This window comes from Ambystoma mexicanum, chromosome 3p, assembly GCF_040938575.1.
Source record: "Ambystoma mexicanum isolate Mex_15411 chromosome 3p, UKY_AmexF1_1, whole genome shotgun sequence".
NCBI lineage: Eukaryota > Metazoa > Chordata > Amphibia > Caudata > Ambystomatidae > Ambystoma > Ambystoma mexicanum.
Window position 1 is genome coordinate 657,366,290 of NC_090925.1, and position 27,791 is coordinate 657,394,080.

Here is a 27,791-nt window from a genome sequence, read left to right on the forward strand (position 1 = left end):
ACGTTTTCCAAATGTTTGGTTTTCTATTGCACATTTTAAATATTGCACTTGTTTACTTACCTCTGTCATCATTTTCTCATCCCACCTATAGCCCGTTATTCCGGTAAGCACAAGCTTTTATAACTCACACTTAAATGTTCCATATCCTTTTTGAGGTCTTGGCTCATGGTTGTTGCTATTGTTCTGAAGAGGGGAGGCAGGATTTATGTATGAATATATCCACAATAACACCATCCTAGCATTGGTGGGCTATGTCACCATGGCATGCATTTACACGTGCAAACCATTGAGTATTGAACACAAGCTGTATAATTGTTATTTTTTTAAAAATGATTGTTCTTTTAACACACGCTTAATATCAATGATCAGTTTTTAGGCCGAGCCTGGGATTTCAACCTGTGTTGCTATGTGGTCTTTGTTAGGCAGAAACCTGTGCAGTTCTCTTAGGGACCACTGCAAAAAGTTAAAGACTACAGGAGTAAGCAGTAAACCCAATTGGTAGCAGTCTGCACCACCCAGATTTACCTGGTAGCTGTGGCTGAGCAGTCAAACTTCTCTCAAGAAGAGTTAGACAGTATATAGAGTATACACAATAGGGCTACAAATACAGTAGAACAAGCAAACACTGACCAGAGCTTTGGTATAAAAGTATATAATTATTTATTTAAAAACACACTTATGAAAATACACTGGCACTAATGTATCAAGCAAGTTCAAACACAGTCACTATAAGTATATACACCTCCCTAGTTAATTTTTCGACAAGTCTAGGTTAAGACACCACTTATTTAGCAAAACAGAGCTGAGCGCGTTACCGTAGATGGCACTGCAATAATTTGTTTAAAAAGGGAGAGAAAAGGCAGAGTAGGAACATAACACAGTACCAACACTTTTAAGAAACCACAGCAAGTCAAGAAAGGCAGGGTCTACTGTAGAGCAAAAAGTTCATGGGCCAGGCCCACTCTTGCAGAGAGCAAGGCGGAATGTGCCCAAGATCACACAGTGGAAATTCACTCAAAGTCTTTGCAGAAAAGTCAAAAAGAGGTTGGATCAGTTCAGAAAGGCAAAGTTAGCAGGTCTGGGGTCAACCCAGTTAGAAAGTCAAGGATTTACAGGACACCTTGGACGATCTGTTGCAAGGGAGACCAGGCATGACTCAGTACCTGAAATGGTGAGAAAGCTCCAGCGGGGACAGTTGTTCCTGGCAGCGGGTGCAAGTGGTGGCTTCATCCAGGGGAAGAGATGATCTCGACGAGGAGGAAAGCTGGAGGTCGTTGCACTGCCAGGAAAGAAACCAGCCGCGGAGTTCCCGATTAAAGGTACAACCCTTTTATTCACAGTAGTGGTGAAATGTGAATATCCGGCCACCGGGACTCTTGGCACGGGCGACTCGACCATGAGACGTTCCAGGAAGGTGAAAAAGGCAAACTGGTTGGTCCCACCAGCTCATAGGGAAGAAGACTCTCCTGGAAGAAGATCTCCTCTGCCGTCGGGGAAGTGGTGAGTTTGTACAGCAGGGCTCCACCAGTGGTGTCGTCATTGTAGATGGCTCAGCTTCTCCCCTCTTTGGATTCTTTAGGTCCTGTGGTGACTTCTGAAGTTCCAGTCCCCAAAGCCCTGCTTTTATGCAGAAAAACCCCATTCAACAGCCTAGCTGTCACTCAAACATGCTAGGGCCAATCACACAAGAGTGCGACTTGAGTTGCCAAGGCAACTCAGTCCAGGGTGCCTAATCCCCCTCCCACATATGCTGTAGACCCCAGACAGAGTGGCACCATTTGGAGGGCTTCTGTGGAGAAGCCTGCCAAAAAGTGGAACAAAGTGCTAGACTTGGGTTACAGTTCAGAGGTGAACACAAACGCCGTTTTAAAACTGAGTCCTGGCAAAAAGACCCAACCGGGGAATAAATATTATATAAATAACCCGGCAGTATCTTTAACATTGCACCAAAAAGTGGTGCGTTTAAAATCAATGGGAAAATCCCATAGGAAATATTCTGGTGGAATATTTTGCGTGGTATCCACTGCCACCAGCCAGAAACTCAACAAGGGGGTACTGGTTAGTGCCGCCTTGGAAAACAGACACAGGGGCAATCGAATTACCCCTACCAGTACTTCCACCATATGATGGTTTGTACTGGTTCTGTTCACAATTTGAGACTAGTAAAGCCAATGGTGACTTTACATGCCTTGGGAGAAAGTAGTCAGTCCGAGGGTATGTCACTATGACACCCCTATGTTACTGCACTGAGGGTGCTGTGTAACACACATACCAAAAACACATGAAGCCCTATGGGGTAGAAGACCCCATAGCCCATAAAACACATTTACAGTCAAAGGACATACTCAAATTATGCCTAAGAGTGGGAGAAAAAGAGTCTCACTCTTAGCAGGAGAAAAAAAATAAACCCCAAAAATCCAGCAAAGCTGTTGGGGGACTCACTAGGTTTGGGAAATTAGCCTTAACAGAGAATTTTCCCTAACAGTCTTGCTTCCTAGACAGACTCATTGCCCCTGAGCTATCTGCCCCGGCCTCCCGGCCTCTGCTTTGGATTCAGAAGTTCTCATGGCTTGTCTCTGTTACTTGATGTGTTTCTAGTGGAAGTGTGACGAGCTGTGCTTTATGCTTAACACATATATGTTTGTATTGATTTTATATAGAATATACATTAATTTCTGTACATTTGTATTCGATTAAGCCGCGCGCAGACAAGCAATTCATAATAGGGTGGTTCCTTTGAGGAATCCCAGGGCTTATTTACAATAGACATTTCAAAGTTAACAATGCGAGTAAAATAATATTCCATGTGAAGGTCACCTTCAGCCACATTGTGGAGGAGCATTCTCATTATGCACCCTAGTTCTGAATCTTAATATTTAATCCTAAACACATCATCTTATTTCAAGGAAAAGGTAAGGTTTAAAACATGTCGGCATGAAAACAATACACCTTTAAAAACGTGTTATTCATGTATTTATGAATCATCATGTAATTAACAGCGCTAAGATCCACCATGTTTATGAAATGTGCGTTCAAATGGCTGCCAGAGACGTTACTATCTAGTGTGTTATGTGCTGAGTATAATGGATCTTTCCCTTCCCTAACTTGCCTTGTGAACTTTCAAAATTAATTCAGTGCATTCTTCCAGAATTCATTATTTAACAATGTTAAATCATTAAATCATTAGTACTTTGGGCAGAAGGTGAACATCTGTATTTATATATATATATATATATATATATATATATATATATATATATATATATATATATATATATATATATATATATATGTTCAGATACTGTCACATGGTAGGCATATTTTACAGCTTGCCAGGAAACACGTGGCAGTACTAAGTCACTGACGTAGGGGTTTCCACTTGATACCTGTCAGCAATGCGAACATAACATTACATGTAGTTCCTAAGGCAATTCCATTTTTGAGTAGCAACAAACTTGGCCTTCAACCACATATCTGCACCAGACCTGAAAAACGAAAATTTGGTGCAAGTTAGCAAGGCGGGTCAAGGTCATTGGTGGGTGCCAAACGTGTCCACTGAATAGAAACTCCCATGTGTATTTATCTGCAATTGTAGTGAGGACACTACTGACCATAATATAAACAACATTGAAGGGAAATCGCTACATTCTGTACCTTTACAAGGTTTGGTGAATTATAATGTTTCTAAACTAATATTTCCATCTAGTGTACATGTGTAGCTTCCACATATCTCAAACATTCAAAGTTCCATGTTTGTATTAAACAAACGGAAAACAAAATAGATACATGCGAGCAGCGGTTGCAGCTCTTCTGAGGTAAATATGGGCATGGAAAAAGTAAGAATGCAGCCAGCTTTTTTCCTCTCAACATCTCTCAGAGCGTGCTGCACGGTTCCGCAAGCCAACTAAAGTGACAACTCGACATGACCGTGGCTGTGGCCAGTGATCACTTTGTCCAGAGCATGGCGTTTGCCCAAGTAGTTTCAAGTAGCCTCTTTGCCCAGGGCAAACCCTTTTACCATTACCCGGGCTTCCCCAATACACTTGAAGTGGCCATGGATCATCCTGCACTCATCCAGTGACCATTTTGTTAAGGGCCTGGTCTTTACCAAGCATCATGCCCCCCAAGGCACAAGATGAGGTCCATGTGCATGGTCTGTTACCTTGGCCAATTAGTTCCTGAGAAATTATCTCTGGTCATAAAGAAGCCCTACCCCCACCCCCAGGACAAAAAATGAGGTCACAGCCCTTTTACATTCCCAGGACACCCAATGTCTTCTGGACTGGCTAGTTTCTGTATCCCATTGTGGAAATCCATGGCCAATGACAAATTCCTTTCATTCCTTTCATTGATCAATCCTGACCCTAAAATAATTCGGGGGTATGCTAAATGCATAATCAGTATTGAACATTTAAATTAACATTTAATTATTTCAACACAAATCGATGAATATTTGCCTCAGACCATCAAAGGATCATGAGTTAGACCTGACATCAGGTATGAAGAATGATTTAGTGTGAATCTGCCCACCCTTTGTGCTCTACATGAGAGCAACAATTGGCCTATTATGAAAGAAATGGAAGGGCAATTTTTGGGAAGCTGTACAATTCTTCCTATGTTAGAAGTTCCTTACGACCTTACACAGCTTTCCAAAATAGTGCAGATGTGGGTGCATATTTTCTTGCTAAATATTTATCGACCAGTGCCAAAGTTATACACATTTGAAATACTATTATTCTTATGTGATGTCTAACTTAATTGTCAATAATGGAACATCAATTGCCTAACCTACAATATATATAAAACTATTTTTGCAAAATTTCACAGGTTTCTATTAGGACAACTTACCATAATGTCTCTTTAACAAAGTTCTTTCACGGAATTTCAGAGGTCTTTTTTATCAGGGCAACCTAACATTGCAATTGCACCATTGTAAAAAGCTTTTGTAAATGAAGCCCATATATGTTTAACTCCAATGAATTCCTTAATTACGGAAAAAAAGCCAAAACAAATGGGGTCGCAAGCTATTTATTTAAACAGTACATCATACATTTCTCTCTATTTTGGAGAAAAAAATTGAAAGTACGGTTCACAAACATCAATTTGTGAAAGCATGCTTCCAGGATCAGAGTTATTATTCTCGCAACAACTTTGCACAAATATGCCAGGCGGTTCTAGCGCAGGTGCAACAGAAAAGCCTTCTCAAGCAAGGAAATGGCTTTTAAAATATATTGGGACACCCTATAATGATGTAATCCCATTACAAAAATTGCATGTAACTTTGCGTTGCATTTCAGAGTCTGCACTGTATTTTGATTTGGAAGGTTTTGCACAGATTCGTCAAATGGTGCAGCAGTGATACGTCTACAGATCTCCATACACGCCCTCACCATCATTTCTCAGATCAACACACATGACATCACAGATGACATCACAAATGGCAACATTGATGACGTGACTTGTCTGTAACAATCTTGATGCAAAGTCATTCAGTGGATTGTGTTAAGGCTGTTGCAACTAACAAATGAAAGGTCACATATAGCCACATACAGGCCTCTCATCAACTAGTTCATGGATCACTGTCTACTGAAGCTCTGTTGATAATAATGCAGCCTTATAACACATGAACATAGGCATTAACATAGGCAATGGCTACAGCTTGGAACATAGAAGTTAGTGTTTCTAATATGTTAGACTTTCCCAGCGGAATTATATTTCCAAGCCTACCAGAACCTTCAGTTATATTAAACTTAGAGTCACGGTCTAATTACAAGAATTTCTAGACACATGTGTTGAAATAGAGAATACTTATACTAGTAAGGGGGAATAAACATTATGACCAGACCATGAAACTAAGATTATAATCACTCATCATACATATTAAGTATACACAATGGTATTGTCTGCCTCTGGCCTGCTTAAAGTTTCATGTATAGGCACCTAATGCACAGACCAAACCCTAAGGAAAGTAACCTAAGCACATAGGCTTCTTTTATTGGAGGCAATCCTCTAAAAATGGGAGCGGGATTCAAACCCATACTGCCCAGCATTGTCTTGCTTCCAAGAAAAGCGTGTTGCCCCTGGGCTATCCTTCTGACCCATATGCACTGTAATGGCATGCAACTATAGCTTCTTCAGAATAGGTTTGTCATGATTCCAATGCATTGCCTCCAGGTCACATCCTCTGCTCAAACCTCTTAAACATCCAAGGATATGTGATGTCATCAGTGAAGTCATTGATGATGTTATTTGTGATGTCATCTGTTGTGGTCTGAGAGGTGCATGGTGGTTGTGCGAATTATGGTTGCATAGCTTACCATAAATTGTCACATCTATTTTGATTTTAGGTTAAGCATTGTAACCATACTGCCCCTTTAACAAAGTTGTTTCACAGAATTTCAATTTTTATATTAGGGCAACGTAAGAATAATTCCCATAATGCCCCTTTAATGAAGTTCACTGAATTTCAAAAATTTGATTTAGTGCAACTTAACCATAATGTGACTTTATTTTCTACGAACATATTTTTACTGATGCCTATCTAGTTATTGATAACATTCTATAACATTGTCCATAATTAAAATACCACCACTTGTTCTGAAAAAAGGTCTCCAATGCCCTATGCAAAATATAAAATAAAGGCATTCATAAATTAGGCCTTCAAAGGACAATATAAATACTGGTGTCATTACAAACATGACAACCTGAGATATTGAATAGTCAGCAAGAAGGTAGCAGTATGTGTATCACCAGGCCTGCAGTAGCAGCCCTGTAGTTATGGTTAAGTTGCCCAACTCATAGAAAGAGCACTTTTTGGGTGGCTTGTAACTTTGCTCCCCCTAGATGCATCCTCACCACATTTTGCAAGAAAAATTCCCCTCAGAATTAATTTCTGAAGTTTGGTGCGTTTTATCCAGGCGGAGCAAAGTTATAGGGGGATACCAACATTTTTGAAAACCTCATAGACACAATGAAAAAAGAAACATGCATGCGCCTACAGCTCAAACCGCTGGACAGATTTTCATGAACATTGCAGCAGAAATGGCGTCCTGGTCCTGAAAGCGTGCTTTTGCAAATTTGGTGTAAATCAGTCCAGTCGATTAGATTAAAATTGCCAAATAATTCAATAAAAATGTGTGATAGCTGGGTCCAGTCTGTGGACCCATTTCCCGAATCGGAGTATGCAGACACCTCTGTTCACAGACATCATATGCGCCCACTGATTGGTTGTTTGAAAACATGATATGTTTAAATGGGTGCCATATTGGATCATATTGAATCCACCGACAGCCGCCATAGTCCACGGATAGCACAGTGAGAAAATAATCTGCGAAACATATTTAGGGTTAGTTTGAGGCTGAAAGAGGGTATGGAAAGTGTGGAGGAGTGGAAAAAAGTAAATATGGATTTGTTTTTATATGTGAATAAAAGTGTTGCAGGTGCTGCCGAGTCCACTGTACTAGAGTAGTCCACGGATATGCATGTGCCATCTGGGTCTTTTAAGGATGTCTGGCATGGAAAGAGGACATTGGGGGAATAGCCAATCAGGTTTTGTGCCTCGTGAGGAGGAGTTGAAATGTCCAGGAGAATAGGGGGAAGTGTTTTCTTAGTTGCATGTAGTGAAGATGACTATGGCAATGGCTATGAAGAGGCAGAGTGTTTGGATGGTGGGAGATTCTTGGATCCATTCATTATAGGTTTATCCTGAATCTCCTGGCATCTCTACTATTATTGGTTTGGGCGAAGTGGACGTTTTGTGTCATGCAGATTGTGACTTAAACTGGATAACTGTATTACCATTCTGTGAGAGTATGGCTCACTTTAAAATCCAGATATTGTTGTGAATTGTGGAGGCAGCAGTTTGGGCTATGTGACTGCAGGGATATCTTGTCACCAAAATGCCAGGGGTAGCGGAAGTGACATCACATGACCATTGACCTCTGATGACAACACAGGACGTGATGTCATTTGACCCTAAAGCAAAGTGACATCACAGTGAGAGATTGAACACAAGCTTTTGCCCCTTGCAAAAAACAGGAAGTGGCAAAACATAGCATTGTTCCTAAGTACACTATGAAACATATGGTTACAATATCCCTGTAACGTGATATACATTTCATACAAGAATGGATCACCATATGTATCGGCTGAAAAACATGCTGTAACTGCAACTTGCGAAAAGCAAAATACATAGTCCGAAATGTATGCTTATTCTACTCCAAATGCTTTTTGGGGGATTCTGTCTGCATTGTGAATTAAGGTGCTTAAGAACAGACTACTTTAGTGACTCACACCCTGAAGTGTGCCTGAAATAAACCTTTAATGAGTCTAGCAAATTGTTGTATAGAATTCCAGAAAGACAAATTATTTGATATTCCTATTCTTTCTTATTTTGGGTCACTGCTCAAAGTGTTACACTTGTGGAGCCCCCTGTTGTTTTAACAAAGTCAGCCACTCTAGAGACAAAGAGCCACGTGGCATTGGCTACAGCCCAGGATATTCAATTTATAAAAAAATAAAAAAAATATTTTTTTCAGAATTTTCTTTTTTGGGGGGTAGCATGAGGGACCACAGGGGTAGCAAGGGAGTTCTCATGGGTCGCAAGTGTGACCTTGGGTGACCTCCAAATGACATCCCTTTGTTACTGCAGGATCTTTTGCAACTTGCCATGAAATATATGTTCAGAAGCGTAATGGAACTTTTTCCAACTGCAGAGATTATTTTTTCTGAAATCAATCAAAGAGAAATATGGAGATGCCCGAATATTTGGTGTCCGCAAATGGAAGAAGCTAGACAGCATGTCAAAAAAGCTGTATGTGCTTTTCTATATGCTTTAGGAATGGCATGTTTTGATAATAAAAAACATCAAGTTGGATGGCGTAAATATTTTTAGAAAATCCTTTTTTTTATCTCAAAAATGCACTGACACAATTTTAGTGAAGTATTTTTTTAATAGTTGCAGTAAATAAAAAACAAAAACAGAATATAAATTTACAGTTTTTGTGAAAGTTAGAAAAAATAAAGTTCAGCAAAATGAAAAAAAAATGTTATTTTAAGAGCCACCATTTTTGAACAAAAAAACAAGTGATTTTAATTCCTGCACCCCACGCCTGGAATTTTCCAGTTGTCCGTGGACTATCATGATATCCGCGGACTGTTCAGGCTGAAAAAAGTTGCTGGCATTTGTAATTTTATTTCTATTTTTTAACTGTCAAAGGTGGGTCCTAAAGGAACCATTTTTGTCTTTCTGGCTTTTATATTTATATTTTGTTTTTTTGTAGGAGAGGCAAGGAGGTAAGGTGGGTGAGGAAGGGAGGGAATGAGCACCAACCACAGATATGAAGGGGCAGGTGGAGAGGGGAAGATGGTTGGTGTGCCTTAAATCTAAGGTTGGTGGCACTGTTTGTTGTGCTGTTTGAAAGCACTCTGGAACTGCTTCCCTCTGCAGAGCGGTGTGTTGAGAAAGGAACCGTCTTTCTCGGAGCATCTGGGTGGTATGAGCTGGTGCATGGATGTGGTACCAAAAGAGTACTGCCAGCGTTGTCCGCGACTTCCACACTCAATGCATTCAACACGGCTAGCTCAAGCCTTTGATACCTCTCGTATGGTCTTAAAGAGCCACCACACCCATGATTCTCTATGGGTGCTGAAAGTAGGCATTTTTCATCTTCCTGGTCTCCTTGATCCTCCTCTGCATCATTGCGCCTTTTCCCTTGTCCAGGTCCTCAGATGGTAGCAGTGGTGGTGGTGTTGGTGGTCGAGGCTCCTGGGGGGGGGGATGGCCATGGTGGATGCCATTTTTGAAGTTAAATAGCAGGTGTGCTAAAAGTCTTCCAAGCAGATGTTCTCTCCTGGATTTCAAATGTAAAATTGAGTAAGAATGGGTCTAATAGCAGTGGAAGGCCCAACTTTCAGCTTCAAACAAAAGGTTTGCAAAGCATGGACCCGTTCGCGAACACATCATTTTGCTGCACGTGTGCATACAGTCAAGTGACGCTGTAAGGGAATTCTATGATGACGTCAGATGTTCACGAACATCGGCGAAGAAGAAATGGTGCAAAAAGTGTTAAGAATGTGGCTAGAAGGTGGGGCATGGCACAATTATCACTTGAAACGTCCTAGATTGGGTGACAATACTGCTATGTTGAGGTGAGTATGATATTGGGAAGTTGTAACAAATTAGGGTGCACTGGTAAAAACCTATTAAATTCAGTGAAACAACCGTGTTAAAGGGATGCTATTATTATGTTGCACTAATCAAAACCTATGAAATTCAGTGAAAAAACTTTGTTAAAGGGAAAGAGAAGTACTGGGTGGGCCATGGTGCTAAGTGCCAGGGGAAAAGGGGGGAAGGGAGGATGAGTGTGGTGTACAGGGTGGACCAAGTAGGGCTAGCCTGGGAAAGGTAGCCTGACGGCAAGTACTAGTGAAGGATGCAGGGGGACTGGTGGGGGTTGGTCTGGCCCCTGTATGAACTCTGAAGGGACCAGTCTCCAGTCGTGGTGAGAGAGAGAGAGTTAGCAAGAGGGGGAGAGGGAAGAAAGAGGAAAAAAGGAAAGTCTTGAGAACTTTTTAGAACTTAAGAAGATCCGGCTCAAGTTAGAGGGGGGAATGGAGGCCGTTTCAACTCTCTGCTTGGAGAAACATTTGTCCTGCAGAGTGTTGGAGCCAGAGGACCGAACGACTCTGGCCGGGAGGTATTTAGGGAGGGCAATCTGGATGTAAAGGGGTCCCAGGCCCCAGACAGCCTAGTAGATGAAGCAGAGGGTCTTGAATTTGATCCTTGTGGTCACAGGGAGCCATTTGATAGATTTTAGAGCTAGATAGGTGCAGACCCGGGGCTTGCAGCCAAGGATACCTCTTGCGGTCCTATTCTGGATTAGTTGGAGGGGGCAAAGGAAGCAAAGAGGCAGATTGAGGAAGAGGCTGTTGCAGTAGTCAAGCCTAGAGAGAACCAGGGCTCTGGAGATGCTGAGATTCTGGGGGAAGCTGAGAAAAGGTAGAATGCCCTTGAGAAGGTGGAGTTGTAAGTTTGACTTCTTGGTAAGGTCAGTGATGTGCTGAGAGAAAGATAGAGAGAAGGTAAAGATGAACCCAAGGTTCTTTGCCTCACAGGTGGGTGAGGGGATGGGACCCAAGGAGGCAGGCCAGAGAGAGGGTGGGGGAAACAAGAATCAGGCATCCCAATGAATAGGATCTCCATCTTACTGGCATTTTGGCAGATATCATTGGCAGAGCACCATGCCTCAATAGCAGTCAGGCAGTCAGGTATGAAGGTGGAAGCGGAGGAGGTAGTGGTTGGCATCTTGAAGGAGAGCTGTATGTCATCTGCATATCATTGGAAATGACGTGAGAAAGTGGAGATCAAGTAGGCCACAGGGACGAGGTAGATGTTGAAGAGCTATGGCAATAGAATGGATCCCTGAGGGACACCACAGGTAGAGAGTGTGGTGGAGGAGAGAACATTACCCATTTGCACTTGGGAGGGTCTGTTAGAAAGGAAGGAGATCAGCCACCCCAGTGCCCTGTCCATAATGCCAAGGGTATCATGGAGACAGTTTATGAGGATGGAGTGGTTGACTGTGGCAAAGGCACAAGAGAGATCAAGGAGGATCAGAACAGGGTTATAGTAAGCATCCAGGCAGGAAAGTAGATCTTTACGGGTTTTCAGGAGAGCAGTTTCCATGCCTCTTGCAGCCCTAAAACTGGACTGGTGATTGTGGAGCATCAGGCCATTTCGGTATTGAGGGTCTGATGGGGGATGGCCAGCTTCTCCATGAGTTTGCCCGAGAAAGGGGTGATAGAGATAAGGTGATAGCCAGGCAAGAAGGGTCAGCAGGCAGCTTTTTTTATGTGAAGGTGCACAAGAGAGTTTTTGAGGGGTGGGGAAAAGAGCCAGTGGCAAATTAGTGGTTGCATAGGTCCGTCAAGGCTGAAGCGAGAAAGGCAATATTGTCCTTGATGGTTCTGGAGGAGCAGGGGAGCACCTGTTTAGAGGAGACTTTCATAGAGTGGATGAATCTAGAGATCTCATCTGGCGCAATGGGAGAGAAAGAGAAGAATATGGGGGAGTTAAGTGGGGGCCAAGGGAGGCAAGGGAAAGGATGATGGGGTGGAGGGAGAGAGCCGATGACCGAGAGGACAGGATACCCTATGTTTTGGAGGAGAAGTGGGCGGCCAGTGTAGAGCAGAGGGCCTTGGAGGGGGAGGGGAAGAGGAGACTGCAGTAGGATTCCCAAGTTTCCTGCATATTTTAAAGAGTTCAGCCATATTGTTGGTGGCTTCAGAGATACAGGCTTGGACATGAGCCCTCTTATTGGAGCAGATGGAGGGACTGTATTGCCTTTGGAGTAGGCGGCAGGCCAGTATGTCGGAGGATGAGCTAGATGTCAGCCACTTCCACTATGCAATTTTGAACTTGCATTTCAAAGCGGCCAAGTCAGAGTCTTACCAAGAGTTCCAATTGGAGGCAGGCTTCATGTGGATCCTCATGACAGGGGCAAGGATGTCCAGGGTGTTGGAGACAGAGAGGGCAGGGTAGCAAGTACAGAGTCTGAGGGAGAGGGGAGGAGGAGGGATGAAGGAAGAGGCAAATGCAGCAACTGACACACGTTTCATTGGTTGAATGACGGGGAAGGAGACTGGTAGTGCAGTCGAAGGCATCAGGGGACAGAGAATGTCAAGGTGAGAAGAGAGGAGAGAGTGGTCAGACCTTGAGAGAGGGGTAATTAGTGGGTAAGAGAGAGGGCTATCTGTTGGGATGAGAGTATCAAGGGTGTGTCCGGACGAGTGGGTTGGGCCAGTAGGAAGGATATAGAGGGAAAGAGTGTTGCAAAGGCTGTGGAAGAGAACTGTGGCCCCATCGAGAGAGTCAGATGTAGGTTGAAGTCACCAAGGAAGATACGCTTAGGGGCAGAGGCAAGAAGAGAGGAAGATAGGTCAGCCCATTCTGAGAGGAAGAAGGAGGTCGGTCCGGGGGGTCTGTAGATAGTAGCGGGAGTAAGAGAGAAGGTAGGTGAGATAGACAGCCTGTTGACTAGTCTTTCAAAGGATTAATAGTTTTGAGTGTGGAAGATGGAGGCAGGAACCCACTCAGGGAAGATCAGAGCCACTCCACCACCAGCTTGTGAGGGCCTGGGATTGAACAGGATCTTGTAGCCTTCAGGTAGAAGTGTGTCAAAAGCAGTGACTGAGCTGGCTTTGAACCACCTCTCAGTGAGAGCAAGGACATCAAGGTCAATGTCTTCAAGGAGGTGAAAGATGTCAGAGGAGTATTTGATGGCAGAGTGAGAATTGAGGCTGGCTAAGTAAAGTTGGTGGCCCCTTTAAAAGATTTGCGAGGGGGCACCCAGGGGTAGGGGGGCCACCACTGGTGGGAGGGAGAAGGGGATGCAGGAAGATGGGGTTTGAGGAGAGGTAGGGAGGTTCAAGAGAGAAGGGAGGCACCTGTCAAGAAGGCAGAGGTTTGGCTGAGAGCCCTGAACCATGATAGTGCCATTATGATAGACATTAACGGTGCATTTGGAAGATGCAAAGTGCGCCAATCGCACTTCCCATCTGTGCCACCAGTAATGGGAGAGGAGGAGAAAGGGGAGAGGACAGAGACCATATGGGTGGGGGGTCCATTGGTTAAAGGAAGGAATGGCAAAGAGAATGCCAGTGATAGTCTGTCTGGAGGAGAAATTGATGTAGGTGTCTGCGATGGGCAGACCTCGGTTGGAACTCAGGAATGCCTTTTTTATTTTCTTCCTTCCAGACTTAGTGAGAGAGGGAGGATATGTGATGGAGAAGTGGTTAGAAAATATAGGGGAGATGGAAAGAGCCATGGGGGAGAGAAGAGGAGGAGGGGATGGAGGGAGCCAGAGGATACCATGGAAGAGAGTCATGCACTATGCAACAGTAGAATCGCATCAGGCAGCCAAGCAGACAGAAATCATAGAGCACATTGCAAATGCCCAGATATACAGATCAGTTAACAACTTGTAGGCACATATACATTTGATTTTAACCAAACACATTAAAAAGCAGTACAACATATTGGCGAATGCACAGTTGAATGCACGCCTAAATACAATAACAACACAAGACTTACTACACACATGTGCTACTACAAGAAATGCATTTCAAAAACCACAATGACTAGGAATCTGATGCACATACAGGTACATTCCAGTAAGGAGGAAAGGAAGAACATCACTAGAAAATGTAGAAAAGGACAAAACGATTAGAGCCTATTGTCATATATACAAATTGCGTACCATGAGCTCAGGCCATATCCTAAAGAAAGTACCTTAACAACATATGACAAGGTTAACATTTAGATATAAAGTATCATATAAAGTATCTACAAATATACAATTCTTACTGTCATTGAACAAAAGCAACTGGCCAGACATGTCAGTGAACCCAAAGAAGTGGCCCACATATGTGATGTCATCAGGTATGTCATCAATGATATTTGTGATGTAATCTTTGATGATCTGGGTGTTAGTCTTAGTAGTGCATGGTCGTGGCGCGGGTACACACACACACACACACACACACAGCACACACCATTCATGTAACGGTGGGCTATGAAAATCAGGATAAAACTGTCCTACCTGAAATTCTAGGGTAGAATGGGCACTTTGAAGTAACCCACACATGCTGCATGCCACACCAGTGCCACCGTCCTGTAGCCATCCCCAGATGCTCACCTTCAGTTCATAGCTAATAACCAGTGCATGCTATGAAAATGAGCACAAATACATGTGTTTTCTCCTGTAAAAAAGGTATTTGTCTTATAGGGCAGTGCTATTTTACACATAACTTTATCAAAACAATAAAGGCAGCTTTCAAGGATGAAGAAAATCAATTATGCATTTCACGCAAATGATATTTCATCTAAAATGAATACATTATAAATCAACATTGTCATATGTATTGCAATATTATCATGCATTAATTTATAGTATATATAAGTACACCATGCATACATAGAATGAATGCATTTCCAAACATATAATATCACTTCATAACATAAATATCATATAAATAATAAAAATGTTCATGTGCATGCACATAAAGCATATTGCATGTATGATATGCATAGAAGCATGTTTTTCTGTAGTAATTCCTAACTTCGCACAGCTCCTTGAAATTTGCAACGTTTTGCAGTAAACCTCACAAAATGTATAAAAGTGAAAACCCCATACGCCATTCCATATCTCACTGCGACACTTGCAATCAGGTTGGCGCACCTCTACAAATAAGCTTTATTGACTCTTAATTGGACGTATTTTATTTCCACTATGCCTGCTACAAACAACTCAAATGTTTCACAATTCAGCAAAAGAAGTGCACACTGTTCTGTTACATTTGAAAACGGTTGTATTATTTAATATTCACATCTGTCCACATAGTCTTTAAAACAACTTTATTTTACAATGTGTATATCTGTGAATAAACCATTTTGGGTTTTAATTGCTTTTGGCATATATTTCTATCTGTTGAGTCTTAGATTATTTAATTGTTAATCCATTGCATGTTTAAGATCTTATTTGCAATCATATAATTTTCAATCTAGAAAAATCAACCATTTGAGGCAAAATCATCACTCTAATTAGCCTCTGCTGTCTCATATCTTTCACCTGAAGTCAGGTTGACCTTTTAGGAATTCCAGTTGACTATTTCCAAATGGTTATTTTGGATACAATGGCTCACATATAGGGTGTGTGCATCTCATGAACAGCTTTGAAGAAAGATTCAGCAGCGAGCTTTATCATGCCTTGGACAGCACACCAGTCTCCTTGCCTATTCATCTATAGACAGTTACTTTGTAACTCCAATCTGTCCCCCACTTCTCCAAATTGACTGTTTGAAACCGCATCCTAGACTGCCATGGCACTCTAGGAGTCCCTGTATTCCCATATAGGACAGGGATACTTGTAGAGATACAAACAGAGAAACTGTATGGGTAGAATTAGTGATGCTAGTGATCAAGTTGGACTTATGAGGTGCCCCAAAGAACTGGCACTACTTGTACGTGTTGGCCTATATATGGCCTGCCTAGACAATGCATGAGTTTCCCCGAGGAGAAAAAGACTAAGATGGATTTTTATAACTTTATTCTCATCAAAGTGCAAGTGCAATATTTAAACATCGATCAAATGTGAATGCTAGACATAATCAAGAGTAATCAAGCACATAGTAACCTCTCAAACTGTGCTGTCATGTCAAACATTCATAACAATAAAGAGGCATACATTCTTTACAATACATACAATACATATCATACTAACAATACATGAACAATTCAGTGCTTACTTTTCCTAAAAAACAGAAAAGCACATGGGATAATGTAATTGCCCATGTGGGCCGTGTGTTATCCATTGCCCGACCCCACATTGCTCGTGATTATGTTGTTTATTGCACGGTCCTAAGAGTAGGAGTGTGTCAGCGCTTTAAAATGTATAGCTACAGATACTAGGCCTGATGCTGACCTTTGCTGAGGCCCTTGAGTAAAGTGATGGGTGCCTTTTGGAAAGTGCAAAGTGCCTACTAGCTAAATCTGTTTATACTTGGATATCTACACTCAGATCAAATGACAATTTTGAAATTGGGCCCTGGCTAATTTCGACGAAAGATCGACTTTTTCACTGCTGGTCTTCCGCTGTGCTGGAGTTATGGAGTTCCCTATTGGGTCCGGATGGAGACTTTAAATCCCAGACTGTAGAGATCCTGCAGGAAGTCACTGTCTTCTTCAAGCTATGGATTGTACTGACGGTCAAACCTAAATGTGGTGGGGGCTGCTGTGCACTGTCCTTAATCAGCTCTCAGTGAGAGCTGGAGTTTGCATCTGGCGAGAATAGCTGTGCAAGATGCTTGCACGATTCACCTGGCTCACTGATTAGTGGCGTTGAGGCTTTCTCTTGCTCTGGCGAACTTTGCTGTGCAGGAGCTACACGCGGTCCATTTGGGTCCAACTGCCATGGCTTTGCTGCATGGCTGGGTATGGATGTATATGTTGAAGTAGCGGTGATGGTTATTGTATTGTATTATTGCATTGTATTTGGTTATTTATATAGCACTTTTTCCCCACTTGTGTGGCCTCAATGCGCTTTTTTCTGGTTGGAACACCCTTGGTGACTGTAGTCGATGTGGTGGAAAATTCGAAGGAGTTTAGCTTAGGAGATGCATGTGTGCATGTTGCCGGTGTAGGATGTGGGTGGCTGGCAAGGCTCGACTAAGCAGCCCGAGGAGAAGTCTGGCACGTGGGTGGGCACTGTTTAATGTTTGTGATAGATTGCTATTGTTGAGAGAGTCAACGTGTAGCCAGCTGTACAGAGTTCCTTTTGGGTGGTCGTCGCTGTATGCAAGTGGCAGAGGTTTTGAGGTATGTCAGGTGTTTCAGTCTGGACGGCTATATGTGATTCTAGACTGGATGTGCTTAGTCATAGCAGCATTCTATCGTGCATGGATGCTTGGCCGTGCCTGCGGCTTATGTGTACACTGGTGGTGTGAGATATAAGTACCATAAGATACGAAATTGTGCGGGTGGGGGTGAGCTTTGTCCAGTGCCGCAGAGGAAGGAGGCCTACTTTTGAGAGTGAAGCCTAGGTTTCACAATACAGTAGGTCTCACCATACAGTAAACAAAGAAAGATGGAGGCCACCCGCAGACCCTAGAATCCCATGCAGCGTGAGAGAGGCCCAGGTTTCACAATGCAGTAGGAACAACCATATACCAAATAAAATTGGAGGCTGCCCCTAGATTTGAGATTCCTGTATAGTGGGAGAGAGGCCTACATTTTACAATGCAGAAGGTTTCACCATATACTAAACAACGATGGAGGTTACCCCTAGATTTGAGAATCCTGTATAGTGGGGGAGAGGCCTAGGTTTCACATGCAGTAGGTTCACTGAATACTAAACAGAGATGTAGGATACCCTAAGGTTTGAGAGTCCTATACAGTGGGAGAGAGGCCTAGGTTTCACAATGCAATGCAGTAGGTTTCACCATATACTCAAACAAGATGGAGGCTAGCCCTAGATGTGAGAGTCCTGTATAGTGGGAGAGAGGCTGAGGTTTCACAACAGTAGGTTTCAACATATACTAAACAGAGATGGAGGTTACCCTATATTTGAGAATTCTGTATAGTGGGAGAGAGGTCTAGGTTTCACCATGCAGTATGTTTCATCATATACTAAACAGAGATGGATGTTACCCCTAGATTTCAGAATTCTGTTTAGTGGGAGAGAAGCCTAGGATTGACAATGTAGTAGTTTAGTGGGTTTCAATGATATAACAGACGTAGATGGTTTGTTATATCTAGATTTGGGAGTACATTTATAGTGGTAGATTGCTAGTATTGAGAGTTCCCTAACCCAGTGATGCAGGTTAACATTGACAGCGATTCCTTAGTGATGGGCATGTGCTGTCCTGGCCTACTTATCTCATTGTTATGCGGGAAGGAAAAAAAACAGAGGAGTTGGTAATGGTTTTATTCTTAGTAGCAGATGTGGCTGTGTTGGAATCAGTGGGGATGATGCAGTAGCGGATTTAGGTTGCCCATAGTATCTTGACACCAAATCTGAATGCCCTCTGCCATTTGGAATGCAGAGTGTAAATACATGGCAATGAGTGTGAATTGCAAACATGGCATTTGGAGGCTTCTTACTCTACCAGTAATTCTGGGTATGATTCCCATTATATCGTGGGTGTATGACATGAGTATGGCTTGAAGCTGTTTGCCTTTATTTATGTTGTGGAGGGAAACACACGTTGCTCAACTTTGCTGTTCATTTATCATCATTACAACCATGTGTGTAAATGAGATCTTTGCTGTGTTGTGACTTCACATATCAAGTGGTGTGAAGCATTTTTCCTTCAACTCTTCAAAAACGAGGGCAAACATGGTAATAATTTAGGACCCACAGACCAAAGGGTTTCAGCAGAATGCTAAATTAATAGAGCTATTAATACACCACCCCCTTCCTTTTGCACTGTATTACCACAGTTGGAGTTGTATCACGCAACTCGTTCACATCAATGGTTACAGATCGTTGTGATTTGCAGAGACCTTTTGGGGCACTGTGTCTTGTAGACCTAGCATTATTCTGTTAGCTAATTCATGTCCCACAATGTGTTTGTCAAACCACGGTCCCAGGGATGGGTTTCATAGGTGATTGCAGTGTTAAGCACAATTTTTATATCGTCTTCTTGGAAATGTCGGAAGCATATGTTGATGTTTTCTCTGCGCTGGCAGCAGAAAAACCTATTTAGAATGCACTCACCACCACTACATGTGATCGAGCTCACACCTTCTGAGCCTGAGTCCCGTAAATATATAGTACAGAATGGGCGAAGAACTCCCAGTTGCAAAAGATGAGCAGTGAAATTCTGTCTCCTCCTTTGGCCTCAGGATCCTTGTGAGAGTCAACAATAGGAGTTCAAACACTGCACTGCAGATAAATGCACAGTTGTGTCCACCGAAAAAGGGCCCACCGTGGTTGGAGGATACCACAATCATGTCCCAGATGTCTTTCTAAAATGTGACCACATAGCCAGTCCCTGGTGGCCATGCACACTTTAACCCATTGCCTGTCCGTCATGGCCAGTAGCCAGATTGTCCGGGACGTTGCCGGATGATCTGGCCACTGCCCATGGCCACAGGCTATACCTCAGTCACCAAAGGTATATCACTAATTTTTGTACCTGCATTATGACACTTTTCAAAAAACAAAACACAGACACATTTGCAAAAGCATGTTTTTGGGTCCTTGCCAATGCTCCTTGCACGTGTTTGCTGCAAATTCGTCCATGTTTTATTTTTTGAAAAGTGTCAAAATGTACATACAACAAATAGTCATATAACTTCCCTGAAATGGAGATGAGCATCACACTATTGCCATTAGCATAACTACAAATGCAAATACATATTTTGGAAAATCTTATTGAGTCTATGGGCCTCATTACATCCTTGGTGCTAAGTGCACCAACTTTACCACCATGGTGTAAACGGAGTTTACACCATGGTGGATGGCGGATTTACCGCCCCATTCCAAGGTGAGTGGGGCGGTAAATCCCCATTTCCCATTTTCCCTTCCCCATTCCCATTTTTGCCCCATAGGGCATAATGGGAGTGGGGAAGGCGCTAATTACGCCGCCGTAAATTACGGCGGCGTAATTAGCACCATGGCAGGTTAGCGCCATGGATTTTAACGCCTGCTAAAAGCAGGCGTTAAAATCAGAATCAGGCGTTAAGGGTTAACGGTGGCGTTAACCCTTAACGCCTGAGTTGTAATGAGGCCCTATGTACTTTACCGAGAAATGTAAAGTAGATGGACTCTATAAGATTTTTTTTGTTCCATTTTTTTTACTGCAAAAGGTGGTTCCTAAAGGACATTTTTTTTTTTTTTTGCAGGAGAGGCAAGTGAGGGTAGAGGCGCCAAGCATTTATTTGGAGGGGCAGATGTACAGGGGAAGATGTTGCACATGTTCTACATCTAAGCTCAGGGGCAGTGTTTGTCATGCTTCTTGATTGCTTCAAAAGCACTTCAAAATGGCTCCCCCTGTGGAGTGGTGCATTGCAGTATATACAGACAACTTGTCTTTGAAAGATATGGATCAACTGCCTCTTGTATTGCTTGCAAGGTAGCTGGTGGGATTTTGTGTCCCACAGAAGTAGGCTGTGTGGTTACAGTATTGGTTGAGGAAAATGAGGTGGAGGAAGACAGCCTACTACTTTGATGTCCTCAGTGTTAGTCTTAGCAGCGCACGGTGGTGGCACAAGTTATGGTTGCTTAGCTTACCATAACTGGAGAGTTTCTGGGAGTTTTTGGTTTTACTTGTAACCACAATGTGCCTTTAAAAACGCTTTTTCACTGAATGCATAGGTTTTTATTGGTGCAACTCAACCATAATGTCCCTTTAACAAAGTCTTTTCAGTGAATATATATATATATATGTATATATATATATATATATAGAGAGAGAGAGAGAGAGAGAGAGAGAGAGAGAGAGAGAGAGAGAGAGAATGAACCAACATATCCCAGTTATCAAGTTGCCCCTTCTGGTTGTCATAATTTATTTGTGTAATGGGATGCAGTAAATCCAGTGCTTAAATTAACACAATGGCGGCAGGACATACATATCCCAATGTATTCCTTAGGAGATGATACAGCCATTCCAGAGATAGTTGGGTTGAATAAGCACTGGAAACCTCTACTTCATGTCTTGGTTAAATGTTTACTTAGTCTCGTCTCCTCTCAGGTTCTCAGCATGAAATGGGAGTGGGCTCGCCATCTCTACCTATGTAAACCCAGCCCCATCTATCACCCACACAAGATATTTCTAGACAGAATATAGCGTTTATAATTACACTTTTAGGTTATAATAACTGTTCTTATTTTCTTTCACAGCTCCTCTAAGGTTGAATGCTGGTAAGATAATTGTGTTATTATTTGTGTCTCTTTCCACATACATCATGTTGTACCTTCTGACAAGTTAGCACTCAAATGAAGGAGCATGAACATATTACTGAACTCGTCATCCCAATGCCACTTTGCATCATTTGTTAATGAACAGGCACATTCTTGTTAATTCTACAATAGTACTTAATCACAGCCCTGGTGATCAGCACTCTAACAAGCAACAATGGAGGTCATTACAACCTTGGTGCTAAGTGCACCAACTTTACCACCATGGTGTAAACTACATTTACACCATGGTGGATGGTGGATTTACCGCCCCATTCCAAGGTGAGTGGGGTGGTAAATCCCCATTTCCCATTTTACCCTTCCCCATTCCCATTTTTGCCTCATAGGGTATAATGGGAGTGGGGAAGGCGCTAATTACGGCGCCGTAAATTACGGCGCCGTAATTAGCACCATGTCGGGTTAGCGCCATGGACTTTAACGCCTGCCAAAAGCAGGCGTTAAAGTGGGAATCCGGTGTTAAGGGTTAACGCCGTCGTTAACCCTTAATGCCGGGGTTGTAATGACCTCCAATATGTTTAAAGATTGATTTAGAAATGAATGCAACAGAGTGGATAACAAATGTGAAATGTGGTCAGAGAGGGGCCCAGCCTGATCTGTGACAGGTTAGCAACATTCAGTTGTTCTAAAACAGTGCTCTTTAACCTTTTGCTCTCCAGATGTTTTGGACTGTACTCCCCTAAAACGCAGCCTGCATAGTTAATGGTGTGGGATCATAACATTCTTAGTCCAAAACATAGTTCCAGTTTGCAGACCCCTGATCTAAAATATTCCTATTTGATTTCTTTAGACCTTTTGCCAAGCCCATAATGGGATTATTTAAAAAAAAAACACGTTATAAAAAAAAAAAAACGGTAAAATCAAATTGTTTAATCCATTGGAAGTAATCAGCTTGGAGAGGCCAGGGAGAAGGTGAACTTTGAGGTTAAATTGGAAAATGTGTAAAGACGTGGAAGAATCAAAGAATTTCAGTGCTTGAGAACAAGAAATGCAAAGGAAGGGAACCGTGAGGAGGCACATATAGGGTTAGGGACGGAGAGTCAAAACTGATTCTGGGAACGCAGCGTGCAGGGGGAAGGCTGAGACATATCTGTGAGGAAAGAAAGAGAAGGGCGAGACCATGGATGCATTTAAAGACAATTGAGAAGAAGTGGAAAAGAATATGATGGTCAAAAGTAAGAAGAGGGATAGCAAGACAGGACGAAGAGATGGAGGTGCGAGGGGGGAGAGAAAAGAGTAGACAGACAGATGTTAATAGACAGAGTGGAGGGGAGCAAGTACACCAAGTAGGAGGGGTGAACAGTAGTCTTTACGGGAGAAGCATAGTGGAAAGAGCAGGCAGTGTTGGAAATGTGAAGGGAAAATGAGAGCGAGGTGTTGAACGCTGGAAAAAAGAAAAGGGAAGCAGGAGTGCAGAAATGGAAGTTGTAGGAAAGATGAGGAACTCCGGGTTTAGAAGGGTTAAGGTGGAGGAAGTGAGAGGACTTCCAAAGTAGAATAGCAGAGAGACAGTTGGAGACCGTTAAATGAAGTGAATCAGAAAAGGAGGAAAAAGACAAAATTACTTTTGAATGTTTGCACCTGAACTCGAGACCCGAATTGCATCATTAGAAATATTCATTCAATCGCATGATTCTCAGATGAAATGTTAAGTTCGATTACCATCTTCATTTCTTTTGATTGTCCTAACAACCCACAAAGGTTGAGCTCTAGGCATATACAAATAGCTCGTTTTTGTGGCTATATTCCAGTGCACAATAGTGCAAAATCCAGATTTGGCATACCCGGATTTTTAAAGGCCTCAGACCTTGCATGCAAATTGAAATCGATAGATGCACAAAGTCTTTAGGGAAATGCCTTAAATAAAAATATAAATAACTGTATTGGATTCAAAACCAATTCCACAGTAAATTATATGGTAACATTCTCTGGGTGTGATAGTCTCTGCACCAAAAAAGGCTGGTCCATGTTGGTGGTCCATGTTGGTCCCTTCTTGCTTACAGCACATTGCATGTGGGAATATAATTGACTTTTTTTGTGAATCACTGGATGCAGAGATGTGGCAATTTATTTATCAGCGATTCTGAAATCTAGGAAAGCAATTGCCACAGAATACTGACTTGCAACCATGCAAAGTGAAACAAAATAATATTTGTAAAAGACAACCTAATGCACTTTTAGTAGCACTCTATAACAACATTGATGAATTGAGTCTCCAGCCTGGCTCCAGTGCAAGCTACTGAAGTCAGGCAACACTACTTTGGGAAACTGGACAGCTGCTAATTTGGGGGGAGGGACGGGGGGTGGGTGGCATATTTGCCTTTATTGCCCTTGCCTTGAGACATCTCTGGAATTATTTGTCTTAGTTTATGAGAGTGTGCTCTTTCGCTGACATGGCTTTCTCTCCTCCTCTCCCCTGCTGAAACTGAAACTGCACTAGTCACCTGGCTACACTCTGTTATTGGGCCCAGTTCCCCTCCACACCAGTTGCACACCTGCACTGCCCCCCTGGCAACCCTTGCAGTCTGGGGCTGTGTCTGTATCCCTACAGACCCTTTCCAGCTCTTGACACCTGATCTCTGCACTTACCCTTGCACCTGCCACCAGCTGGCCGCCCTTCTCATTTTTTATTTTTTTTATTTACTGTTTATCCTATGTACTGCCTCCTCCCCCCGCACTTGCGCAATCTCTATGTCACCTTGCCTAGTAAGATCGCTGTCTGTCTACCCTCTGTTCCCCTCCCTTGCCTCGTCGCGCCTTGAAACACTTATGCATAGGCGCGCTATAAATGCCATATCATATCATGTTCCTGTCAGCAGATTTTCTGAGCTTTTTAATTTTCAGAGCATTTTTGTCTGCTGATTGTGACATGTGTTTAGTATAGTCTTAGAAAGCCTAATTTTTATCAGATTATTCTGAAGTAACACGTTAGCTTCAGGACCCACGTGTTAGATAATCCTTAGTATGCGTCTGTGTGCTGGCCCTAATCCCATGTATACTGTGAAGGGGAGTTGGTATAAGCATCCTCTGAACCAGATGAGCATTCAGGCGCCAGTCACGCTCTATGGATACAGCGGCTTTTGATAAATATGGGGAATCAGGGTTCTAACCTGATGTGAACCTCATCAGTAGGGTGAACCCTAAAAATACTTTGAGTGTTAAGTTATTACTTATGTGGTGACTGTTTAATGTTTTTTGTGAAATATAGAATTTTGCAGATGCATTTCAGTTTCTTCAATTGTTATACTACACACATTACAAGGTATGTCAGAATACATACTGTACTTGCTCTATTTAATCTGGGTCAGGGATAGCAGCATTTGAATTTATTACAGTGTCTGCGGAGAGTGAGGTGCTTTAAATGCCAACTCCCAGCACCTGCACCTGAATGTGCTGGCCCTGGACACAAACCAGTGGCCACTCACCGAGACAAAGGCCCTCATTACAACCCAGGCGTTAAGGGGTTAACGGCGCCGTAAAAGATGGCAGCGCCGTTAAACCCTTAATGCCTGATTACGAGGTCCCTTTGCGGGTGGCACTTTAACGCCTGCTTTTAGCAATTTGCGGCACCGTACTTAGCGCCTTCCCCATTCCCATTGAGCCCTATGGGGCAAAAATGGGAATGGGGAAGGGCCATGGCGGCAAGGGGAAGTACCGCCCCGCCAACCTCGTAATGGGGCGGTAATTCACCATTCCGCCATGGCGGAGTTGGTAAGTTACCGGCATGGACCATGGTGCTATTAGCACCATGGTCCAACGCCTGGGTCGTAATGAGGGCCAAAGGGTTTCATATCTGGGATGATGCATGATTTAGCTAATATTGCAAAACTGGACATGTTGGTCAACAAGTCTAAATCTGTCATAACGTTATCATAGGCATCCAGCAGTTTTTGGAGTGAACACACAGTCCTTGCCAGCAGTGCGGTGTCATCCGCATATTTCATATGCTAAGACGGGAGAAAGTCCTGAACCAAAATGAGGGGTTTCTGCATTATAATTATTTAAGTAACCGGTAAGGCGATTAACATAGAGGGGAAAAAAGTCAGAGGTGTGAGGACACAGCCCTGGCATACTCCAGTCTTCACTGGGAACATTGGTGTACAGTGTCCATCAAAACCAAAACAAATACATGTGGAAATATGTGTTTGGAGAGAAGAAAGGACATGTATGAATTCAGTTGGGCAATTCATTTTCCTGAGACACTGCCTATTGACCTATTAACTTGACCAAAGGCAGTGCTCAGGTCCATGAAGGCCATAGAGAAGACAACAGTTTCCAGGTAAATTGAGTTGCCAGCAATTATTTATAAATTGAACCCCTGATCATTCATACGCACTCCCTCCTGGAACGCCAATTGACTATTGACAAGAATATGTTCACTAGCCACCCAATTTTGCAAATAGCGCAAAACTGCCATATCACAATAATAAACTGGGAGTCCAGGAGGGAGATTGGTCAGTAAGCTGAAGGTGGTTCTTCATTCCCATTCTTAAAGATGGGGACTATTATTGCTAAATGTCTATTTTTAAAGATTCTCACCTTCAATATTGCAATTTTACAGACGTACATATTATTGTATCAAAAGGGTTGAACAATTCTTTGACTAAAGACTCCGAATAAATGGCAGATAATAAAGTGTCACCGTTCATAACCTTTCCTCATAATCTGTACCATCCATTAAGCAACTTTTGATTAACATTACTCTTTATTGCAGAGAAAAGATAAAAGATGAGACTAGGTATTTTCAACACCTTAGTTTAAGGGCACCACTGTTTTGCTGTCTCCTAACCAAAATAAGTGATATGGGTTTACAGGAACACACATATTGTTACCATGATGCAAAATCCATCTTGGGTAAATAAAGTCTAGTGGAGGGCAATTTGCTCTAAAGAAGAGATATTCAATGAATTTAAACGATTGGCTTTTTGCCTTTAATTGAAATGGATTCAGTAGGAAAGTTACAATCGCAGACATTGTGATCTCAATCCAAAGATATCCTAATACTTGTCTTTATCTTGGCACTCCGACATTACATGAAAAGTGATTGGGTGAAAGGATCCAGTAAGATGGGCACTCGGGTCAATAATTCTGCAATTTAAAATGCATGTATCACCCCACTTCAGCTCTGTTCACATTTGCCAGCACACTGATTATATTTATGTAGTTGCACTGAGCAACACAACAAACATGACAAAGTAAGACTCTTGAGCAATTTGAAAGTGATGTTCTGTGTCCTGAGACCATTGAGCAGCCAGAGGGAAAATAGCACAGCACACTTACATTAAGAATTTGGTTTGAGACAGGAGCCAGATTATCTCAACGTTGTCCATGTGCACAACACAAAAGAAATTAATTTAGCTCCCATTTTGTGGCTTCTCGAAAAGAATATGAATAAAACTGTTATTTTTTGTAACCCAAAACCATATTATCCAAACCTGTTTTCAGAACGGCCAAAATTGTGTTTTTTTTTTTTTAAATGTGTTTGCTGGGTAACACAAAATGAAATGTAGTCGTTGTTTATAGTTACACTGCAGCCATATTAGGCAATTCAGTATTATTCATGTTTGCTCTAGTGAAAGCGTGTTTAGGTATTACTAATGAGGGCAAAATCTGTTTGCTCCAATCTGTTTTATGTAAGCATAATGATAAGCTCACCCGCGTTTTGGTTTCCTTTAAAGTGCAGATAATGGGGTACTCTTAGGAAAGCTCCACTCTGCACACTCCACTCTAGTCCCTTTGTTAAACCTTTTCTTTATGGCTGTACATGCTTTGCTCAAGGTTGGGTGGCTCTACATTTGCCAATGCTATGCTTGATGCCAAATGCACCCTATCCTACTGATTTGTATGCATGGAATTTATAAGCTTGGGAAGAAATGGAGCACTGGAGAAAGGAGACACACCCAGAGAATACATATAGGATACAGGGTTACCGATGGAGTTTGGATGGGTAAGGGAAGCATGAGACTGTGTTAACTGCAGTGGGGAAGAAAGGTCTGAGGGGCGAAATCAGTGAGAGATGTACTTTGAAGAGGAGGGGCTTCAGGTCCTTTCTTAAGTGAAGGATGGAAGGTGACAGTCTTATCTGTATTAGTAACTTGTTCCCTTCTTTCTATGTTTCAACAGATTCACCACTGGACTCGGTGCCATTTAAAAGAATCCACATGGATCTGAATTCTGAATAATCTACTCTTTGACTTCTCCACACAAGGGACTGACCTCCATTTCTAATCACCGAGAAATCTTGTTACTGTCTAGAAATCTATCATGATTCTGCAGTTCCTTGTGTTACTTCCAATAAAGTAGTAAAGCATTGAA

At 42.4% G+C, this 27,791-nt stretch overlaps 1 long non-coding RNA gene across 1 annotated transcript; it reads left to right on the forward strand.

The window, feature by feature from the left end:
- Positions 1-27,791, forward strand: LOC138580694 (uncharacterized). The gene is made up of 3 exons (XR_011304326.1): positions 1-103; positions 21,402-21,422; positions 27,600-27,791. It is a non-coding gene; the product is annotated as an uncharacterized lncRNA (long non-coding RNA).